The sequence below is a fragment of the Canis lupus genome, chromosome 16 (genome assembly GCF_003254725.2).
Source record: "Canis lupus dingo isolate Sandy chromosome 16, ASM325472v2, whole genome shotgun sequence".
Classification (NCBI taxonomy): domain Eukaryota; kingdom Metazoa; phylum Chordata; class Mammalia; order Carnivora; family Canidae; genus Canis; species Canis lupus.
Window position 1 is genome coordinate 24,816,738 of NC_064258.1, and position 19,038 is coordinate 24,835,775.

Here is a 19,038-nt window from a genome sequence, read left to right on the forward strand (position 1 = left end):
CAGACTCATGAGTTTCTTTTAGGGGGCTTTTTTTTCTTTATAGTACAGTTGCATTGCATTCAGGGCTGGGGAGGGGCCTCGAGTTCTGTCCCTATTCTGTCTCAGAATAATACAGTTTTATAGTACACCAAGTATAGCATCTTCTTTACATACTTTGTCTTAATGTGATATTGAAATCACCTTGCAAGGTCCATATTATTTTTTAAAAGATTTTATTTATTTATTCATGAGACACACAGAGAGAAAGAGAGAGGCAGAGACACAGGCAGAGGGAGAAGCAGGCTCCATGCAAGGAGCCTGATGTGGGACTCAATACCAGGTCTCCAGGATCAGGCCCTGGGCTGAAGCCGGTGCTAAACCACTGAGCCACCCGGATGCCCCGGTCCATATTATTATTGTCACTTTCGAGACGAGGAAAGAGGCTGAGCAGCGAATTAACTGGCCCAAGTCCCACAGCTGGGTTGCCAACTTCTCTCTGTCCCCTGACTCTCTATAGATGAATGCTGGCAGGTGCGCATCTTCCTCACCTCAAGGACTGGTCAGCACTGAAATTATTATTTTATGTGCTTGTCTCCCCACTAGTCTGCATCCCCAGTGCCCAAACTGCATGGTGCAGGTGGAGTCACCCAAGCAGCACCGAAGGCGGTTGGGCTCTGCAGCCAGACCACTGGGGTTTGAATCCCTGCTCTGCCACCTTCTAGGTGGTGCCCTTGAGCTGTACCTCTGTACCCCAACTCCCGCCTGTACCTCTGGTTCCCCATCTGTGCCCTGGAGGCAGGAGGGGTTGTCCTGGGGTTGTGGCGAGGAGTACATGAGATAGAGCCTGGCATGTCGGGAGATGTTGTTATAATTTTTTTTTTTTTTTTTGAATCACAAGTTTGTGGATCAACAGTTCTCAACATGCTAAAACTCTGGAAATTTAAAAAATACCTTCCTACCTTCAACATAACTTCAATTCAGGTCAACAGAGTTTACAGAGTAGGAAACAAGGATAAATGACCCTCAGGAAGGGGGGAGTGCTCATTAGTGGAAGGCTGGAATGGGGAAGAATTAATTCTGCTTGTCAGTGAACAAGGGAGTTTGTCAGGGAAACTTCATAGAGGAGGAGAACTCTGAATGGCCTTGAAGAATCAGTAGAAGTGCACGAAGCAGGGATTGGGAGGATGCCTGCTGCAGAGAAAGCACAATCAAAAATCTGGAAGGTGGGGCAGCCTGAGTGGCTCAGTGGTTTAGCGCCACCTTCAGCCCAGGGTGTGATCCTGGAGACCATGGATCGAGTCCCATGTCGGGTTCCCAGCATGGAGCCTGCTTCTCCCTCTGCCTGTGTCTCTGCCTCTCTCTCTCTCTCTCTCTCTCTCTCTCTCTCTCTCTGTGTGTGTGTGTGTGTGTGTTTCTCATGAATAAATAAATATTTTTTAAAATCTGGAAGTGCCTCGTGTGTCTGGGAAAGGTGCGCAGTCCAGGTGTTCAGGGACAGGTAGGGGTTGGGGATGGGAGAGGAGGGTGAAGAGGTGGGCAAGGGCTAGATGGTGAGCTTCTGAACATTAGCCTAAGACTTTGGACTTTATCCTGCAGATGTTGGGGAGCCAGCAAAGAGTTTTGAGCAGGAAAGTGTCATGATCAGAATTTCACGGTGGCAGGGTCGAGGAAGAGGGTCATTGGAATGGCAGGGAGTGGAAACCAGGTGGGGAAATACTGCCGATCTCCAGGTGAGCATTGATGACACCCTAATGCGGAGGAGTGGCAGACAATGAACGTCACTGAGTAGCTGCTGTGTACCAACAGCGCGCTCTGGGGTTGACACACCTCCGCTCATTTGATGCTCACGGCAGATACCCATGTTACAGGGGAGGAAACTGGGTCTTGTTGCAGTCAGGAAAGGTGAAGAAGAGACGTAGTTGTCTGGGGGTGTCGACAAGCTGCTTGTATGGGTGCCCCGCTCCTGAGGGCCGGTCCTCAGCTTGTAGGTCAGGTAACTTGATTTTGAGGCAGTCAGGGCAGCAGGTGTGGGAACTGACTCACTGCTGGTCCGACTCAGGGGACTCTGGTGTTGACACTAGCCTCCCAACTTTGCAAGGAGAGGCATGACTTCTCTGGCCATCTGGTGTTCTTGTGCCCTTAATCCTGTGTTCTCTGGTCAGTGGATTCCATCCCATTAAGAGACCCTAACTGGCAAGTCAGTTATAACAGGGTTCTGGTAAGCATGCAATCAGGGGGATGGGGGCGGGGGTGGAAGTAATCTTGAAGAATATGTCATCAAGCCTATGCTAAGGCCTGATGAACCATTCATGCCCCGCAGCCGAGAGCATCACGTTTGTTATAAATTGCTGATTAAACAACATTGGAATAGAAAATAAGTCTTGTTGCCTGTGTCAACGCCAATCTGATTGGAAGCAGCTGCCTGAAATGCTGTGTTCAGAAAGATTCTGAAGCCACTTTTAGGCTGATGGGCAAGAGTTTGTGATAAATTAGCAGCCTCTGCCAGGGCACCAGGAGGGGGAGGGCTGGGGTATTGGTGGGAGTGTTATTTGGTTGCTCGGGTGTGTCAAGTGGATGGAGGGTGCCTGGCAGAGCATCCAGGTGAGAAGTACTGAATTCCAGTCCCAGGTGCTTGCATTAAAATGGAAAGTGGTAGATGGATGGGGGAGAGAGCAAACTAAGAGTCTCACTAACACCGCCTGAGCCCTGTGCCAGGCCCTGTTCTAATTACCACACAAGGAATCGCTCATTTAATCCCTGTGATGCCTCTATGAAGTCATTGCATGGCACAGACCAGGAAACTGAGACATAGAGAGATAATTTTCTCAAGGCTATGTAGCTAGGAAGCGTTGGAACTGTGATATGAATCCACGAAAGCTGGACCCAGAGCCTGACTCGTAAGCCTATGCCTTATTCTGCTTTCATATGAGTGGTAGAAACAGGAGACTCAGGAGGAGTGGGGCCTGGCCTCTCTCCTCCCTGACCACATGGTGACATTTCATGTGGGACTCCTGGGAGCCCATTCCCCACATGCTCGACGCAGGGCTGGGAGTATCTAGCTCTGTGGCAGGATCACGGCCCACCTGCCTTTTGGATCCTTCGTATCTTACCACTCTGCCCATTCCTTCAGCAAAGCCTTACTGGACCCTGTACAGGCTTGCCCCTGCACTTTAAAAAATGAGGCAGAACTACCTCAGTAAGTGTGTAGACATCTGAACTCCAAAACACACGCGTGACAGGGTGTTTACTTAATTTGCAAAAGCTTCGCCATGGGGGTGTTTTAAGTAGCTGGCTCTCAATCACATAGCAATACTATTTAAACTTTAAAACTTTCACTGAAAGCAAAAGAAAAGTCACCTAAAAAAAATTCATGTAGTAGCTGGTAGCTTGAATCGTATTATAAAACTTACCGAAGAGGTGAAAATGCAATATACCAAAGTTCACATGTACAAAACAGGAAAATTAGGGAATTGGCTAATTCTATGCCATATGCTTGAAGAAGGAATTCACTAAATACACTCAGCTATTGGTTTAAGTTCTTCATGGGGTGAGCAAGAGTAAGGCAGAAAATTATGAGGCAGTCTGTAAGGCTGAGCTAGCTGGAGATCAAGTCCCAGTGAAAATGATTGGCCTCTTCTGACCTGTGTTGTGTGGGGGAGTAAAGAATTTTGGAGTCAACCACTGAGAACCAGTGGCTTACATGCCGCTGCTCAGATTTCTCCAAGACTGCTCAGAGCTCTCACACACTCCCTTGATTCCAGAATCTCTGAGGATAGAGTTTGTCTCCCACACATCCTTGCCCATTGCATGGGGTGGATGGGGTGGGGTGCTATTTGCATAGGGCTGGTGGTCCAGGGAACACACTTTGGGAAATGCAATGTCAGGCTATATTGAGAGGGTCATGTTCGGATTTCCATTTTAGGAAAGACCCTGGTAATTGGAGGACAGATATAGGCAGGCAATCACTAAGGATAGGGTCTGGGATGGTGTCTGGGGGAAACCTTGAAGGAACAAGGAGCAGAGAAGAATAAAGAGACTGGAAGAAAGTCCCTAATTGTCACTAGGGTGCCACTGGCAAGAGCGGGGGTGGGGGGGTCCCCCCATGGTGTTCGCAAGGTCCCACCAGGTGAAAGGTGGAGTGGAGGTCAGGAAAGCAGATTCCAATCTTACGTGAGGAAGACTTACCAACAAGTGGAATTCTCCAGAGAGGAAAGTGTTTGATCAGAGGCCTGTCGAAAATTTCCAAGGAAGGCCAGCAGTGTGGACCAGGAATAGGACTTAGATGTCCTTAGAAAGGAGAGCCTTGAATGATGTGATTATAAGATAAACAACACAAAAGAGGAAATGAGGTTGGGTGCCATATTCACTTTGCTGAGGTTGACTACCTAACGTTATCTAATTTCTTTCTTTCTTTCTCCTCCTGGGTCTGTGGGGCCTTGATGATTTGTATGGTTGGTTTAATAGCTCTCTGTGGAAATGAGAAAATCATTCAATCAGGGGAAATGGATTTGGGATGAGCAAAGGAGCTTTTTTCCCCGTGTGGATATTTTAGGAATGCCTATACCATCTAGTATATACAACAGTTAGAAATCTTGGGACTTTCTGATCAGCTGGTGTGTAATGATCAAGGCAATGAGATACTTGAAATTTTATAAGCTGAATAGGATGGAATTCTTTCATCTAATTTGGGACCCAGATTTGCATTTTGTCTATCTATATTTGCATAGGTGATTAGGCGGCCCAAACTCCAAATGTGTAAGACAGAATAAAAATTAATATATGCGGGGCGGCCCCGGTGGCTCAGTGGTTTAGCGACGCCTTCACCCCAGATGTGATCCTGGAGACCCGGGATCGAGTCCCACGTTGGGCTCCCTGCATGGAGCCTGCTTCTCCCTCTGCCTGTGTCTCTGCCTCTCATGAATAAGTAAAATCTTTTAAAAAATTAATATATGCAATGTACTATCATTTGATTCAAAGAAAAGGCTTCCTGTTTGACTCATCAAGAGTCCCAGACCACCTGAGATGGTTCTCGTAGGTGTTAGGAAATCCCTGGGGGGTAGCTTTCCTGAGACAGGCCTACAGGATCCAGAGCTGACTCATTCAAGGTGATGCCCCCGCTGGAAATCCTATCTCATTTTGTGGAGGTGAAAACTGGGGAACGGGAGGTTAGGCTACTTGCTTGCAATCCCTCATTGCTTAGTGGCAAACAGAGATTCATGGAGCAGGCCTGAGGGGTAGCAGCTTTTTTTCTTCCAGTTTGAAATAGCCACCCAAGAAATGGCAGGTCCATCTTCAGCCAGCACAGATGAGCTTCCCCTACAACATACCCAATATCTTTCTGGCCCTATGTCTTGGCTTTGAGAGTTTGTATGTTTGATTTAACAGCTGTCTATGGAAATATTCCCTCTTCCATTAGGTGGTCCCATGGCAGACGTAACCAGTCCCAGGATAGGGGTACGATGTCAGAAATGAGAAAGAGGTCATGACAGGCAGATGTCCTTGCAAAGGCACCTGCACCCACAGGCTGGTGCCAGGGGAAGGGTGGGGTGGGGAGCCATAGGAATGGCCCCAATCTCTCTAAATGAGGGACTCAGCAAGTGTGACCAGGCTGCTGTCTTGTACCTTGCCACTTAAAATCCCGTGATTTAAATCCATGGGTTTACCAACTATGTTCCCGGTTTGGCCAAGAGTTGTTTTGACTGTTCTGCCCTTGGCCTTAATTTAGATGGGGGCAGCCACCCAGCCCGCTGGCAGCTTTAGGCGGGGGAAATGAAAACAGCCATGGATCCCTCAGCCCCTACTGAGTTTGCTCCTTACCCCCAGCACTTGTTCTCACCTCCTTCCTCCTCGGCTCTGAGATCAGACCTGACCTTGACATCTGCCCCTAGCCCCTCATGGCCTTGGACACCTTCTGCCCTCCCTCTCCCTGCCCTCCACTCTTCTTGCACCATGGTTCTTATTGTCTGTGTCCTGTCCTAGTAAGGACAGGGAGAAGAGGGGAAGGCGTGCAACCTGCTAGACTAGAAGACAGAGGACTCGGTTTCTGGTCCTACGCCTTCCGTGACCTGTGACCTTGAGCCAGTCATTTCATGCTTCCAGGCCTGGAGAGGAGGAGTTGTTCCCAGGCCCTGAAATCTAGGCCTTTTCAGCTGTCCTCAGGGCATGTAGTTCTGAGTTCAGGCTTTGATTTCAACTTCTGTTGGGTTTGGGAATGGCTGCCTGCTTATTCTTTGGCAGAAGACACCAGCAGCCTGTGAGGGGGAGATCAAGAGGGCAGAGAGTGGGGAGTGTGGTGAGACCGGAGCTGGAGCCAGGGCTCTGCAAGCCCGGGAAGGTGGGTCCGCAGAGTCCTCCACGCCTTTGGTGCCTGGGAGGTGGCCCCCATGCAGAACTGCTGGCTGGGGGGGCTTCATGTGGCTTCTGCCTGAAGAGTGTCTTTCCAATCACACAACTTGGGGCCTTTTCGAGTAGGGAGGAGTCTCAAGGCAGGGGCCTGGCCGGGGTCTGTGGCAGTGCAAGGCCGCGGGCTGGGAAGGCTGCAGAGGGCAGGGAAGGCTGAGGTGGTCCCAGCCTTTGGGGTGTGGTCCACTTTGGGGTGTGGGGCAAGGCTGCAGAGGAATCCCGCTCCTCACCACTGACAAAACCACTCTCTTAAGCCTTCCAAATAGAGCCCCCAGTTTAAGCAGAAAGCAGTGACTTTTTTTTCCCCAAAGAGGGAGATTTTCCACAAATGTAGAAGCAGAGGGTGGACACATTTCTCTTTAGCACTTCTGGTGAGGGATCTCACCAGTTTCCTCATGAGCCACGATCGCAAGTTAAATGCCAAACAGCTCTTAAGTTTTCATATTGGCACGTTCTGTCCCCACCCCCAATGGCCTGTACTCAATTCATGTCAGTGCCACACCCCTGCCTAGGGAACAGACGTGCCCCCAGCTGCCCCTGCCCTCCTCACCAGCCTCCCCCTGCCCGGCCGCCAGCCCCAGGGTCTGCTGCCCTCGGACCCGCTGTTTGTCTCAACGTCTGAAGCTGCTGTGACAGGGACAGTCCACATGCACATGCCCACATACATACACAGAGACACCGACAGACACAGATGCACACAGATGCACACATAGACACACAGATGCACACAGACACACGCACACACATAGACATACAGACACACACAGACACACAGACACACACTGGACACATATGCACACACAGACACATGCATACACACAGACACATACATAAACACACAGACACACATGGACACACACAGACACACATGTGGATGCACAGCACATATACAGACATACACGGACACACAGACACACACAGACACACACATAGACACACACATGGACACATACGCACACATAGACACACATATAGACCACACACACACACATGAACACACACATAGACACACACACACACACACACACACACACTCCCTCAAAGTGGCCTGGGCAGATTCCAGAGCCAGTCAGGCCTTGGGCTCCAGGAAGAGCTTTACCCTGTGGGCCCGACAAGCATCACCCCACTTGGGTGGTAAGAACTCAGTGAGGGAACAGCGTCTGCTCCCCCCACCTTCCTGGGAGGGTGTAGGAGGATGTCTCATCCCCCTAGGAGGAGAGAGGATAAGCTGAATGCTATATAATAATGAGTCACTCAGGTTAACTCAACAAACTCCTACAGGCATTTGAAAAATGTTAATGCTATTTATGAATTCAGCCAGAGTCCAAGAGGAAATAATTGAAAGTTCCTGGTTAAAAATCGAGAGGAGGTGAACTTGGGCCTCCTATCTGGTCTGATTAGCCAGCTGCATTCGGGTTGTCCCCGGGGAGGCCCCGGGGTCTGCTTCAGCTGTCTGTACTTCAGCCTCCCTGATTGGCCTCGGTACAGGGTAGGCACTTAGCAAATGCTAAATAATAATTAGAGTAAGTGGCCTGGACAAAGCAGTGCTGGAGAACACACCACGCTGCCGTTAGAAAACAGAGAACTTCCCTGGTGTTCTCTCATCACCCTCCCAGACAGAACTGATGTCCTGTATATTTCTGGCTTCCTCAGAGTTCCTGGGCCTTCTGCCCTTCCAGTATCGTTGTCCACTAGAGCAGAATGCTTGCAAGAGCGGGTTTAGCTCCAGGTTGCCCAGTTCAAATCCTGACTCTACCACTTCTGTGCTGTGTGACTTGGGGCAAGTGCATTAACCTCCCTGTGCCTCTGTTTGCCACTCACAAAATAAGGACAATTAGAATACGTACCTTCTAAAGTTGCTGGGAGGATTAGTTGGCCCCTACAAGATGCTTAGAACAGTGCCTACCACATAGTAAGCACTGCTCCCCCCGCACCGCCCCCGTTACCTGTTACTGTCTCTTCCTCTCTTTTGGTTCCTCTTCCTTGGAGTGCTTCTGACTTCTTGGCCTATGGGCAACAAAGATGCAGAGAATCTGTGGGTGTGCAGCAGGGCCCTCCAGACCTAGCAAGAGGCATGTCTTAGTGGTGGCAGGGAGGTGGGGTAGAGCATTTGAATGTTCCTTGACTATGTCAGGCATACCTCTCACAGCCTTTGCATTTCCAGATACTACATACTCCACCTCTGCCTGGATGCAGGCCTCTGCTCCAGCACCGCCTCCTCAGAGAGGAGATTTGGTTCAAATCTCACTGCTCACTAAAAGATTGCCCTGAATACTGTTGCTCCCTCTGACCCAGCCTTTCCTTTGAACTACTGGCACATGCTGTTGGAACCTTTCCTTCGGTTTTTAACTGTGCCATGGAGCATCTCTTACTCCATCTTTAACCTTTGTATTGTTCTATTTTTCATATAGCTCTATATTTACATCTACTAGATTGCAGTTTTTCCAAGGGTGACAACCATGGACTCTACTTATTTATGTCTTCCATTGGCTTCTTGGCCTACACATGGCAATTCAATAGTTCATGTCTGAATGGAAGAATAGATGAATGAGAAGCAGACCTGTCAGTACCACCAAGTCTTATAATTCATCTCTGTTATCATCACCCTAAAAGCATCTGAGGGACCAAAGATGGATATGGATATTGGCAATGATTTTCCTTTGGAAATGTTGATTGTCGTCTTTGTATCTTATTTCAGAAATCCTGGAAATGTCTCTCACACTCTCTCTGGAGGCAAGAACCAGCTCAGTCATTACAGAAACAATAATGGGTTTTTTAGTGATACTTGGTTCACTGCCCATTCCTTTTGTTCATTCTCCAATACTTAACGTACTTTTATTTAGGAGTTCAAGGTCAGGGTAGCTGAAAAAGGTCATTTTGAAAAACAACATGTAGAAGTACTTATCAAGGTTGATTTTAGAGCACAAGGCGGATATTCATAAAGTCATAAAATTTTAGATATGGAAAGAATATCAATACTTCTATAACATTTTATTTCTTTAAAAAGATATGAAACCAAAGTTTTAAAAGGGGGCCATCTAGACATGCTTCATCATTGTACAGGTTAGAAATGTCCAAATGAGCAGCATACTTTAGGATTCACCCATTGTAGGTGAGAACAGAGAGAAATGCAGATGTGGTTGATGATTTATAACTTATTTCCTCACCTTTTATTTAAGTAATTATAAAAGGGGTGATATAAATACTGTATGAAATGATATCTCAAAGAGCAGCCAGCCAGAATTCACAAGAGGATTAAATAGGAAGATAATGGTCTCTATTCAATTATTAAGAATAATATGATGAGCCCCATGTGAAATATTATGTGTGGCACCTGCTCTTGTTGCCTTGATAGTAAAGAGAAAATAGGCCCAAGAAGTAGAAGGCAGATGCCAAGGTGTTCTTCAGTGGTAACTGCTAGGTATGCTGAAGGAGCTTAAGAGGATCTCAAAGGAAAGAGTCCGTCTTCCTGTCGTCAGGTGGTGAGGAATGGCAAAATTCAGGTCATGGTAGGTAGGCCAGGTACTGGTTTAATTGGACATAATTGCTTGGAAATGTTTTGGCTCTGGGAAGAGAGAAGGAACCTCTTCAGTCAGCATTTGGCCAGCTGGGTCTGTGCTGACTGTCAGGCCTCTAGTGAAGGAGAAGGAAGTCGGTTCTACAGCAGAGGGTCCCTGAGGACTCCATCAGCTCATTATCCCTCCCCAGGGTTGAGGACCCAGGGTCAGCTGCTGAGGCTCAGTGTCTGCTTACTGGAGCTCCTTGCACCTGTCTCTGAAGGCGGTGTTATTGAAGTTACTGTGATAATTCTAGAGAACTTAGTTGGACTGGGATTAAAAGCAACCTTATTGTTTCAAGACTCTCCATTTCCCTGGGGCTCCTGGGTGAGTCAGTTGGTTAAGCGTCTGCCTTTGGCTCAGCTCATAATCTCAGGGTCCTGGGATCAAGCTGCGGGTGGGGTTCTATGCTTAGCAGGGAGTCTGCTTCTCCCTCTCCCTCTATGCTCCCCCACCTCAAATAAATAAAACCTTAAAAAAGAAAGAAAAAAACCTCTCCATTTCCCCAACCCTTTGGGAAGAGACAGTCTTGGCTCAGTCACCTCTCATTAAACCCTTTAGGGTATAGGGTCCTATAAATATTTCTGCCTCGAGCCTGCCTCTGACCCGTGGCTGGGGTCTCTTCTGACTAGCAGAAATCCCAAATTAGTAAAGAGGGCCTTAGTTGCACTCAGATTTCCAAGACTGAGCCATTCTTCCTGTATTCAGGAGAATACTGAATTTCACTTCTCTCGCCTGCCCCCCAAATACCTTAGCTCATATGATGAAGTGAAAACTAGAACAGCTCTCTTGTCTCTGCTTCATGCACTGCCCAGAGCACTGTCATGCTCTTGGGTGACTTTGGGCAAATTATGTCATGTTTTTGTGCTACAGCTTGTCTTCTGTGAGATGGGAATGCTAATGACAGCTACTTGCTAGGGTGGTTGTGAGGATCAAATGTGTTGACATCTAAAATGCTTAGGACAGCACCCAGTTCTTAAATCTTAGCTACTATTATTTTCAGCATCTTTCTCCTTCCTGCTCTTGTATCTGTACCTCATTGTCAATAGAGTGAAGTCTTATGGGCCAGAGGGCAGGGAAGGGGGTCACAAGGCACCATCTTCCCAAGTCCTAGTTCCTAATAGGTGTCTTAACACTGCCTTTCCTAAGCTGGGGAAACCTTGCTCCAGAGACTGGATGAACTTTGGGAAGAACAGGCTCCTCTGGAATTCTTTCAGCAGGTCAGGCTGGCCACGGCTTTCTCTCTTTAGGGAGAACTATTCAAATAAAGGAGAGGCCTGAGCAGATCTATGGTCAGCCGCATAGGGCTGTCTGAATGCATGCTTGAACATCCTTTAGAAAGTGAGCCATGGGGTTCACTGCCAATAGTCAAGCCCATTTGGCAGTTTGAAAATAAAGAAAAGTTTTCCATGTTAGCATGTACAAGTGTGAAATGAGTTTGATTTTGCAGCTTCTCCAATGTATACTCCTCTTCTTCCCATACCAACAGGCTGCAGACAAGGCTTCCATGATGTGTAGGAGCATTGGCCAGAGTGTAGTAAACTGGACCATTCTGGCAGTGTGTCTCCTACATGTTTCCGAAATGTGTGCAATTTCCTCCCCGAGTCTGGGCTCCCCAGTCAGCTACCAGGCAATATGTTCTGAAGTGTCGGTTCTGAATGTAGCCAGTCCTTCATACCATGGCGAGAATGGAACATGGCAATGGGACATGGGCCAGCACACTTGCTAAGGGGGTCCACCTTTAGACAGATGTTTACACACTCCATGACACATCACCATCCTCTCACCCGCAGCAGAGAGATAGGGACCATTAAGGACCTGTCTGCCTCATTGCCTTGGGGGTAAGGAAGCAGACTTCCTTTGTCGGGCTGGGCTGGCAATGTCATGCTGACGGAGCATGTGGGGCCAGGGCTAGTGGTGTGCACTGGGGTGCAGGGTCCTTTCCTGACACACAGCCCAGGGCCCTGCCCCACCAAGGAAATGACAGGGGTTTCCAGGCTGTTTCCACAGGGACCATCACAGCATGTGGGGAAATGAACAATTTGGCCAACCAGCTCAGAATATCTGATTTTTCTTTTTCATGAATGTGACTCATTTTAAAATCTGAATTGAATCAATTTCTTTGGATTCCACTTTACTTAACATTTGCTGAGCCTCTGGTGTGCGGTGTGTATGGTGCTCGCACTCATCTATGTTGTTCTGATCCCACCTGGCTGAAGCTCCCATTTGGCTGACTTGCAGAACATAATCCTGTTCAACTCCAGAGACACACATTTGTGCTGCTTCTATGCTGGGCTTGGAGATGCCGAGATGAAACAAATCTGGAAAGACCCCTCATCTCATACTTAGTTCCCTGCCTGAGTAGTTCTGAACTGCTCAGCAGGCAAAAGCTTTTGCTTATTCTCAAAGCATTGAGTTCTTTAGGAATTCCAGCTCTATTTCTTATCTAAAACCAGAAATGGATACTGCAGTTGAAATTTGTTATTGTACATAAAACATTCTGCTCTCTTCATCTGGTTATTGGATGAGAGTGACGTTTGGATGTTTCTTTGCGTTTCGCTGTTGGGAAAGTAATCCTGTCTCCTGCAGACTTGCCACTGGGTCTGCTCCACTGGGTCTGCTCCTCTCCTTTCTCTCCAGCACAGGGGCAGGATTTCTGGGGTGCTGGGCACAGAGACACCTGGGGAGGTCAGGCTTTGTTAGTCCCTCCCATTGGCAAACTCTTGGCTGTGAGCTCAGCCATGCTGGAGGGGGGCGGCAGTGTTCCAGAACACATGATTTGAAAATCGGAGAGGGAGATGATAAATATATTCAAAAGCACATTGACTTTTCACACCAGGCGTGGGGGAAAAAAATCTCAATACTGAAAAATGGACCCAGATATACAACCCTTTTCCAAGTCAAGCTTGCTCATGAGGGGTCACATTCCACTGAGGTCGCGTCAGAGTGGGCTTAAAACCAAAAAGATCCCTTTGGGAGGAGAGTCATTATCTGGTCCCGGGAGTAGGGGGACCAGATGAGAAAATCTTAGATTCAGCTTTGGCCTCCCCAGCAGCCATCCCGGGTTTAATGCTGGTCCTCTCTCGATTCCATGTAGCACCTTTCTCATGGGTTTAAAAATAGACTCCAGGCCTGCCAACCCTCTTAAAAGGAACATGATAGAGATCAGTGCCAGCGCTATGGGACCTGATACCCAGCTCTGATCACCTCCCTAAATAGAGCCCACACTCGCGATCCCTCGTTTGGTGAGGCAGGGCACCCAGTGCTACGCAGTTGGCCACTGAGTGAGAGCTCACCACACAAAATTAAATAGCAACACCAGCAAGGCTATCTTTCCTCCTTTCCCTTTCTTCTCTCACTATTGAAAAGCTTAAGAAGGAATTCCAAGGTCTGAAGGGAGTCAGAGTGTATTTCTTAGTTCATTCAGAGTAATAGCTACAGCATATATCCTACAAAGTGCCTTCCTAATTAACCACTGGGCAGGGGGGTGGGTGCAGTGCAGGAGGGCGCAGTGGTGTCTATATGAGAAATAACATTTTCCCAGCAGCGCTCCTCTCGATGGTTTACAAACTCCCGGGGTGGTTGATGGCTGGTTCCATTGGCGATAAAGAAGCCAGCCTTTCTCAGTAAAGGGTGGAGTTCCTGGTACCCACCCTTATCCACCGTGCCCAGGGGCTCCAGGCGCTGGGGCAACACCCTGTGTGCATGCGGAGCCAAACAGATAGAAGAGCGGCTGAGGGCAAAGCCGTGCTTGTCAGAAGGCCACACTGCAGCCAGGCAGGGATGCTGCGAGAACTGTCAGATGCGGGGCTCAGGAGCGGGGCTCGAGCTGTGCACACGACTTGAGAGTTGTTTCTTCACCACAGTGGAAATGGACACTGAGAGGTGCATGATGAGCCCACGGGGTCTAGTTGCGGTCGCAGCGCGCCCAGGGCTCTTGGGGGTCCTGTTCTCAGCCATGGGTGTTTGACCTTGGGGGATGCTGTCACTGGGCCCTAATTTTCACAACGGAAACAAGATCAGCAACACCCCATGCCTCCGGGGGTGGCGAGGGTTCACCTTGGACAAAAGCTTTAGTTAAGAAGAAAGAAGGAAGGGAAGAAGGGCAAGAGGGTGTCACTTGTCACTTTACTGAGTACCTGCTCCATGCCCATAATGGAGCTGGGCATTTTGATGTGATTTTCATACTACTGGGAGAAGTGAGTCGAGTTATTTTCATTTTCCTGATGAAGAATCCAACAGTCAGAAAAGTTATTTCCTTTCTCAAAAGTCATGCAGCTCAACTGGGACCCCTGACACCAAGTATTTTAAGGCCACTCAGAACAGCACACAGAGCTGTTGTCATTAGGTCAGTTCCGCATCTGAGTTGATCGCAAAGGATTAAACCAGGGGAGCAGGAGGGGCACATCTGCCCCTCAGGAAACTGCAGGGGGAGAGTAGTGGCTGCTGCCCAGGGCATGAGGCGCCGGGAGGCCCTTCTCTGGAATCCTAGGTCTGCGCCGAATGTCCCTTTAAGAGAGGAGCCAGCTAGTGTCCAGGTGGGTCACGGCCTGAAGCTGTCTGTTTCTGTTCCCCAAAAAAGGTTCTGGGGATGCATAGTCATCAGAGAATCCCATGCACCTGGGATTCTTTGCTTCAGGCTTTTGAGCAAAAAGAGGTGTTCTCCCAGTTGCTGGAAGAGCTAGATTCCTGGAGGAATTCGCGGCAGGAGCCCCATAAGCGGTGCTGGGCTCCCACTCTCCCCGGGGGGGGGGGGGGGCTTTCCGAGTCACATGGTGAATAGCTTCCCTTTCTTGACCCGTGCAGTCTCCTTCTGCTGAGGCTGCCTGTGGCCTGGGGACAGGTCTGCAAGGGACCCTCAGAGGTGGTAGCAAGATGAGAAAAAAACCTGTAGATGCCGTGAACCTATAGGGTAGAACAAGTAATCCTGTATCCTTCCTGAGAACCCCCGGTTTTTTCTTTAGCTCATCAATTGCTTTCTTTTGCTGTACTTTGGTTTCAGCCACGCACGCTGGCAGATCTCCTGGACGCACAAAATTCCTGTAGTAAAAAGTGCAGCCTTCAAGTTTGGGAAGGAAAGGAGAGGGACAAGGAGCAGGATGGTTATTTATTATCTAAGGGTGTGGTCGCAATGGACGGTGGAGGAGAGACAGTCAGTTCATGGGGAAAATAATAATCCCTTACCTTTCTGAGTGGCCAGAGCCCAGAGACACCGTGGTAAGTCATGTTGTTTATCCTGTTCTTCTGTATGCCTTATTGAATGGTGAGTGATCTGTGTCTGCTCTCCTGAAAGATTCCAGCAAAGATCCAGCCCTTTCTAAATAAGGAGTTCTAATAAGTCACATCCCCAACAGCTGGAAAGTTCTTTCTGTCCCAGTGTCTCATATAAATCTTCTCTACATCAACTTAACCCCATGATTTACCATTTCCTTATGACAGTGGGTATGCCCTCATCAAACATCAGTCAGCAAGCATTTATTGGGCACCTGCACGTAGCACGGTGCTATTCCCGTAGGGGAGCAGGTGTGGAAGACGAGGGGGAAGGGTTGGGACTACAGAAAACTTGAACCGAATTGCTTCTGGCTGTGAGAAGCTTATAACGGAATCGTGGTGACCAGGCTACCACACCTGGGAAAGGCACCATATAATTAGGCCCGTCCTGGGGTTCCTGGCTCTGGTGCTAGAGGACTTTACATCTGAAGGGCCATATCCTTTAGCCTTCTCTTCTTTTATTTTATTTATTAATTCATGAGAGACACAGAAAGAGGCAGAGACAGAGGCAGAGGGAGAAGCAGCCTCCCTGCAGGGAGCCTGATGGGGGATTCAATCCCAGGACCCAGGCAGGGATCACGCCCTGAACTGAAGGCTGACGCTCAACCACTGAGCCCCCCAGGTGCCCCTAACCTTCTCTTCTTTAGTGCCAATCATGTCAGCTCCCATATCTTCGGGTCTTACTAAGCAACATGTGTGAAATCTTTTCCTTTCTTCTCCTATTGGGCCTTGCCTCATTGCATATTTAAGTTGCAAAGCCTCAACCCTAAAGATGTCATGTCTAATGTCAAGAATTCTTGGCAGTCTTGAGTATTCAGGTCCTCTGATCGTGTCTTAGCATCTTTCCCATTACTGAGTGAGTACTCTCCTCTGATAATATTCTGCTTCTGGTCCACTATGACCATCTCATCCTTTTTCTTTGTGATTGTGTATAACCCACAGCATCATATGGTACAAAGGACACTGGGCTTGGGAGTTATAAGAGCTGGGTACCAAAATTAGACTGGGAATGTTTTAATATTTAACTTTGAATATTTCACTTTACTTGCAAGGTCTTAGTTTATCTCACCTTTAAAACAGTTATTCTGTATATAAAGAACTCTTAAAATTCAATAATAAGAAAACAAACCATCCAATTTAAAAACAGGCAAAAGATTTGAACAGATATATCACCAAAGAAGATATGTGGATGGTAAGTAATCGCCTGAAAAGATGTTTAACATCATTGGTTAATAGAGAAAGGCAAATGAAAGCCACAGTGAAATACTACTACACATCTATTAGGATGTCTAAATTAAGACTGACCATCCCGAGTATTGGCAGCCATGCGGACCAGCTGGCAGGAGGGAGGGATTACGATTCAGGAGGAAGCTTTCCGAGGTGATTTTAGAGGTTCATTATCTTGATTGTAGTGCTGGTTTTATGGGAATATACATAAACCAAAACTTACCAAATTGTTCATTTTAAATACGCAGTTTATGGTATGTCAATTAAACTTCAATATAGCAGTTAAAAAAATAGTCGATCTTTTATTGCGCGAGTCAATTATGTCAGTGTTTTTGAAAGTATTATGCATATTATTCATCTTCCATCTGAGTAGGGCGTTTTCTCTCTCTCTAAATATTAATGTTGGAACGGTGCTTTAGAATCCCTTGAGATATTCCACTGGGCTATGATCAGGGCTGTTCCAGTAACCATAATTTATTAATTGAAGCTCTCTATGTAGAGGATTTTAGCAAAATGAGAGGCAGTTTTAAGACGGACAGGGCAAGAGACCTGTAGGGAAGTGTGTTTTAACAACAGGCACGGGGGAGAGGAGGGGCTGGGGTAACTTCTCACTTCCAGACACCTTGCCCTTTGGTGCTTTCCACCCCCTTGCAGAGATGGCCTGGCCTATAGTTCATCTTGTAATGGTGTTTGAGAGTCTAGGACCTGGAAAATTCTGATGCTGCAGTCTTAAAATACCAGTTTTTTCACCCCCATGGGGAGGAGTTAGTTGCATTACACACTTCAGATCACTCTTTTTATTGACAACATACTGACCTTTTCTCTTGATCTTTATTTATCTTATTAATTTGGGACTTTGCCTTAATTGTTGAATGGCTCTGAAGAGCTCTTCACCTTGGAAAACACCCAGAATTTTTTCCAACCTTCAGGAGCATGCTCCACATTATCTATTCCTGGCCCTGAGTACACTTTTGTTAGGAATCTTGCCAATGCTGTTAATGGAAGGGCTTTGGGTCAGCTGGACCCTCCATTTACTAGTGGTGACTCTTCACATCTCTGGGCTCAGTTTCTTTGTCCATACAACCATAATAGCATCGTCTACTTTATGGGGTAGCTGTGAGGATTAATTGAGGTAAGGCAATATGTGTATCACCAAACAGGTGCTCAGTGGATTAATTCCTCACCAATACGCACAGCTGTACCATACCTATGTGTCAGGGCAGGAGGGGAAGAGAAAGAGCATTTGGTATTGTGTCTAGACTACTTTTTGAAGAGAAGGTAGAGCCAGGCTCATGGTATAAAACATCCATGGTCTGAACAAGCAATACTGCCAGCGGCCTAGTCACTCGACCTTGCTGTTGCTGACCACTCCTCATCACCTGTTCTTAATGTGGCATCACCTCCAAGGCTTGGCCACCTTGCTCCCTCCCCACCCCTGGCCCAACATGCTTTTGACATCTGTCCGAAATGACCTCAGAAAAAGATGAGGATGGTCCGAGGACAGAAAACTGAGCACTTACTCCAGCCTTGGGTGATGTTTCATTAACTCCGTCAGATTGGAGGGATGAGGGAGGTGGTAGTTACAGATCTGTGTCCTGCCTCTCAGCTTCATTTCGCATCACATCACTGCTCTCTGGCAGAATCTGGAATAGGCTGATTAGCTGGTATCTCAGGACACGATGTAAGAGCTCAAAACATGCAAATTGGTTATGGGGCATAAATAGACTCTGCTGAGCTCACCCTGGCCGTCTTTGCAGGCTCCGGGGCCCGTTCACTAGGGCAGTCGGGGTGGCAGGAGGCAGGGCGGGCGCGCCATGCAGCTTGGAGCTCCTCACCTCCATTGGACGTGTGTGCCTCCCTCCTGCAGCGGCAGGACGCGCGCTCCCCGCCTGGCCCGCCTGGCCCGCCGGCACCTGCAGCTCGGGCCGCACCCCCACCCGCGCCCTCCGCGCACCCCCTCCTCCCGGCTTGGCAGCAGGTGCCTGCCCTCTGGAGATCGCTTCGCATTAACTTTCCCCTCTGACATAATAATGGAGAGAAAATGAAGAGATCCCCGTAGCGGCCGGCTAGCGGGCTGGAGGGCGAGCCCAGGTCCGGGCGCCGGAGCCCGAGCCAGCCGAGCCGGGCCGAGCGCAGGGAGCCTGTATTTTTAGCCAGATGCCGCGTAACTTGCTGGCGCTCCCCGCGCCGCCGAGCAGATAACGGGGGAGGGGGAGCAGGGAGCCGGGCTCGGATTTCAGCGCGGGCGCCGGACGATGGCAGCGAGACAGGGCAGGTCCGGCCCAGCCCCTGCGGTGAGTGCACGGCCTGCTCGCGGCGCGGCGGGGACTGGGCGCGCGCGGGGCCGCGGTGCGGGGTCCGGGCCGCAGCGCCCCCGGCCGCGGGCTGCGGTCCCTCGGGGCGCGGCGGCGCCAACTTTCCGGGCGGGTGCGGGGACGCGCCGGCGGCCCTTCTGCTGCCTCACGCCGGCCGGGCGCCGCGGCTTCTAGCAGGATCCAGAGGAAAATTCCTCTGGCCTGGAGGCGGCCGCGGCCAAGGGGCCCCTGGCGGGAGGCGGCCCGACCTGTGGCCGCCCGGAGAGACGGCGCGCGGGAGCGCGGGG

The 19,038-nt window shown here is 49.0% G+C and overlaps 1 protein-coding gene and 1 long non-coding RNA gene across 3 annotated transcripts in view; one reads left to right on the forward strand and one right to left on the reverse strand.

Moving 5' to 3' along the window:
• Positions 1–19,038, forward strand: part of ANK1 (ankyrin 1) — a 216,623-nt gene that overhangs the window by 90,462 nt on the left and 107,123 nt on the right.
• On the reverse strand, positions 14,714–18,426 carry LOC112655457 (uncharacterized). 2 transcript variants are annotated; one of them, XR_003133701.3, is made up of 5 exons: positions 18,177–18,426; positions 17,957–18,079; positions 16,515–16,623; positions 15,123–15,224; positions 14,714–14,978 (listed from the first exon to the last, which is right to left on the reverse strand). It is a non-coding gene; the product is annotated as an uncharacterized LOC112655457 (long non-coding RNA). The 2 variants fall into 2 exon arrangements; XR_007402774.1 differs by having other exon boundaries at positions 17,957–18,424.